Here is a 4,645-nt window from a genome sequence, read left to right as displayed (position 1 = left end):
CTGAGCCGAACGCGACAACTTTCAACGACAGCGTCGAGACACGTCGACGCGCGCACCGGCGCCGACCGTCGCGCGATCGCCATGCGGGACCGGGACGATGCGAGCAAACACGCGCGACGCGTAAACGCGAACGTCGTTGTCGTCGTTGTCGTTGTCGTTGCGTAAAGACTCGACGCGCACCCGTGCCGCGGGAGACACGGTGCGGCGGGGAGAATTTATTTGTGCGACAAAAGTATCGTATAGACGTGGCTTAACACGGCCAATACGGATGACGAGTCGTAATCGAACATATATTCGAACGGATCGTTCGGCCGCTCGGCGGCCTAGCGAAACCGTCAATTGCACGCGCGACAGAGATGCGGCGCTACGACCGGAGTCGCAGCGATCGCCGCTCGTCACGCGAACAGTGTGGCTTTTTGTTTTTATGCAGCCGGCCCTCAGACAGGAGTGGTCCTGGATATTTCTCCACGGACCGCAATGTGCGTTCGAAATGTCGATGTTCAAATGTGTCCTGCAGTTCACACTATGACGCGCAGTTAACTGCGTTCTTCATCGACCCGCGAGCCAAGTGATCCACCGTTCAGGGTAATCGTTTTGTTTTTGTGTGTGTTTTTGTATGAGAAAATATAAAAGGTGCGAAAAAATTAAACAAAAAAATTTGAAAATAATACTTATCATTAACGTGTACGACAAATGAAAAGAAAGAAAATCTCTTTTATTTGCGTGGTTGTACACAAAAATTATAAAATATTATTTCAAAGTATCAATAGGCGATAGCGAACGCTAATCAAAGCGTGTCGCAACGCACACGTCGCGAATCGACGAGAGAGAGTCAACCGTCTCGGATTCGATTTTGATTCGTATCATTCACGTGTTTTTGTATTTTTTTCTTTTTTTGCGAGTCTTTGACAACAACAAAACAAAAAGAAAAAACCAACGTTAATGATCCTTCCGCAGGTTCCCCTACGGAAACCTTGTTACGACTTTTACTTCCTCTAAATGATCAAGTTTGGTCAACTTCCCAGCAACGCCGACGGCCGTGAGGCCACCGCGTGTCGGTCCGAAGACCTCACTAAATCATTCAATCGGTAGTAGCGACGGGCGGTGTGTACAAAGGGCAGGGACGTAATCAACGCGAGCTTATGACTCGCGCTTACTAGGAATTCCTCGTTTATGGGGGATAATTGCAAACCCCAATCCCCAGCACGAAGGAGTTTCAACGGGTTGCCCGGGCCTCTAGGCCAGGGAGAACATGTTGATTCCTTCAGTGTAGCGCGCGTGCGGCCCAGGACATCTAAGGGCATCACAGACCTGTTATTGCTCAATCTCGTGCGGCTCGAAGCCGCCGGTCCCTCTAAGAAGAATTTTAATACGTCGCCAGTGAGTTGCGCTCCCCGAGAGTCGCGCACACCTTGAATGACGACGCCTATTTAGCAGGCTAGAGTCTCGTTCGTTACCGGAATTAACCAGACAAATCGCTCCACCAACTAAGAACGGCCATGCACCACCACCCACCGAATCAAGAAAGAGCTGTTAATCTGTCAATCCTTCCGGTGTCCGGGCCTGGTGAGATTTCCCGTGTTGAGTCAAATTAAGCCGCAGGCTCCACTCCTGGTGGTGCCCTTCCGTCAATTCCTTTAAGTTTCAGCTTTGCAACCATACTCCCCCCGGAGTCCAAAATCTTTGGTTTCCCGGAAGCTGCCCGCCGAGCCATTGTAGTAACGTCGGCGGATCGCTAGATGACATATTTACGGTTAGAACTAGGGCGGTATCTAATCGCCTTCGAACCTCTAACTTTCGTTCTTGATTGATGAAAACACCTTTGGCAAATGCTTTCGCTGATGTTCGTCTTGCGACGATCCAAGAATTTCACCTCTAACGTCGCAATACGAATGCCCCCAGTTATCCCTATTAATCATTACCTCGGAGTTCTGAAAACCAACAAAATAGAACCGAGATCATATTCTATTATTCCATGCACGAAATATTCAAGCGGCATTTTGAGCCCGCTTTGAGCACTCTAATTTGTTCAAAGTAAAATTGTCGGCCCACCTCGACACTCACCGAAGAGCACCGCGATAGGATTTTGATATTGAACCGGCGTTTTACCGCCGGCTCACCGACGATATGCTCCGCAGACGTGTCAGTATCACCGCGGATGCGGTGCACCGACAGCGCGGCGCACAAATGCAACTACGAGCTTTTTAACCGCAACAATTTTAGTATACGCTATTGGAGCTGGAATTACCGCGGCTGCTGGCACCAGACTTGCCCTCCAATTGTTCCTCGTTAAAATATTTAAAGTGTACTCATTCCGATTACGAGGCCTCGTAAGAGTCCCGTATCGTTATTTTTCGTCACTACCTCCCCGTGCCGGGAGTGGGTAATTTGCGCGCCTGCTGCCTTCCTTGGATGTGGTAGCCGTTTCTCAGGCTCCCTCTCCGGAATCGAACCCTGATTCCCCGTTACCCGTGACAACCATGGTAGTCGCAGAAACTACCATCGAAAGTTGATAAGGCAGACATTTGAAAGATGCGTCGCCGGTACTGGACCGTGCGATCGGCAAAAGTTATCCAGATTCATCAAAATTAACGACTTCGGACGCATGGCCCTCCGCCGATTGGTTTTGATCTAATAAAAGCACTCATCCCATCACTGGTCAGAGTTCTGATTGCATGTATTAGCTCTAGAATTACCACAGTTATCCAAGTAACTGAGTAAGATCTAAGGAACCAAAACTGATATATTGAGCCATTCGCGGTATCGCCTTAATACGGCTTGCACTGAGACATGCATGGCTTAATCTTTGAGACAAGCATATAACTACTGGCAGGATCAACCAGGGAGCTGCTTACGCAAACGACACGCCTACACCGCGGTCACGCGGCTTCGGCGAGCCGCTGGCTCGGCGGCGTCGAGGGGCGCGCGCTTGCGCGCGCGCCTTCTCGACACGCGTGAACGTAACGCGTCGAATTTGCACGCGACGCGACGTTCGCGCTTCATATCGATAGACTAACTTTGACCGGTCTACGAGCGGCCGTCCCGTCACGATCTCGCAACGAGGTGATGTACAACGATGCTCGACCACTGTGAGGGACATAAAACTGCAACGAACACGACCCCGCGGGCGGGAATCGATGTTGTGACAATTTGAAAATTGAACATTCATCTAAACGCAACTTCTCAATTTTTATTCAATACGTTATTGTAAACATATTAAAACTCGGCTGGCAATTACATGCGCACACACACGCATGATTCGCACTAGATACGATCAACGCCCGGAGCTTGAGGGATAAATTCCAACACGACGCTGCGCACACCGTTTCGACGATGGGCGCGTGTGCGTCCTCTTTTATACATTCTTTCCATATACGGTCGCCGTGGCGACCGCGCACGTGTCGAACACGCTAGGCGCCCTGCGTTGAGGTGTGCCTAGAAGCGTATTCTTTTAACATCACAGATAACACCGGGGGAGACGGTCCCAAATCTTGGTCGATTGGTAACATCACCATACGGTCTGCGAACGCGGTGCTATAATATAATTTTATATTATATTATATAAAATATGAGGAGGAGTAGTATGTATATTCTTTGTTATTTTGTGTTGACACAAGAGAGATATATAAAATGTACTATACACCACACACACAGAGAGAGAGAGAGCTGGGAAAGATCTCGGCGGTCTCGCATTCGAAATACGAATTTGATATAATTTCCTCCGAAAATCCATACCCATATCTATATCATCCATGCGCGAATATATGTATATAATATTCTCACACTTCGCACAAACACAAAAACAAAAACAAGAACACATTCTCTCTCGTCCGTCGTTCGTGTCTATTATATAGACGAACGACGCGCGGCAACGAGAACGAGTCGACGCTGTGCGCACGACTGTTTCGCTCCACATCTATACCGAGAGCAATAGTCCGCGTCGGCATTGGAGCGGACGTCGAATGTTTCTCGTAGAGCGAGCGAGAGAGAGACGATTTTTCATTTTATTATGTATGTGTATTGGCGTGCAGTAGTAGCACGTAGTAGTACTAGTAGTAGTAGTAAAAAAATATTATTATTTATTTTATTGACTGATATGATTTTGTTTGTTTTCTTTTTTTTGCATAGACATTTGTATTGATAGATATGTTTCTCGTTGAAGCTCGCAGCACACGCTCAGAGAAATGGCAATGTGGGTTTATTTGAAGAAAAAAAAAACAATTAATTTATTAATAATATGTATGTATGTATGTATGTATGTATGTATGTATAATAATGAATTATAATAATTATTCCGATGCAACGTCAGAGGAAAATGTTTCTCGTACAGGTGCGGCGCGCGACGGCCGGCCGCTCGACAGTTTCGCGCCGAATGTTTCTCGTTGAAGCTCGCAGCACACGCTCAGAGAAATGGCAATGTGGGTTTATTTGAAGAAAAGAAAAAACAAAAAAAACAATTATATTTATTAATAATATGTATGTATGTATGTATGTATGTATGTATGTATAATAATGAATTATAATAATTATTCCGATGCAACGTCAGAGGAAAATGTTTCTCGTACAGGTGCGGCGCGCGACGGCCGGCCGCTCGACAGTTTCGCGCCGAATGTTTCTCGTTGAAGCTCGCAGCACACGCTCAGAG

At 47.3% G+C, this 4,645-nt stretch overlaps 2 non-coding genes across 2 annotated transcripts; both read right to left on the bottom strand.

Annotated features, from left to right (window-relative positions):
* Positions 1 to 431: 431 nt before the first annotated feature.
* On the bottom strand, positions 432 to 588 carry LOC123719688. The gene has a single exon (XR_006755754.1). It is a non-coding gene; the product is annotated as a 5.8S ribosomal RNA (ribosomal RNA).
* A 352-nt stretch (positions 589 to 940) lies between these two features.
* Positions 941 to 2,846, bottom strand: LOC123719689. The gene has a single exon (XR_006755755.1). It is a non-coding gene; the product is annotated as a small subunit ribosomal RNA (ribosomal RNA).
* Positions 2,847 to 4,645: the final 1,799 nt, after the last annotated feature.

This window comes from Pieris brassicae, unplaced genomic scaffold (genome assembly GCF_905147105.1).
Source record: "Pieris brassicae unplaced genomic scaffold, ilPieBrab1.1, whole genome shotgun sequence".
NCBI classification, from domain to species: domain Eukaryota; kingdom Metazoa; phylum Arthropoda; class Insecta; order Lepidoptera; family Pieridae; genus Pieris; species Pieris brassicae.
This window is presented reverse-complemented; position numbering and strand designations above follow the sequence as displayed.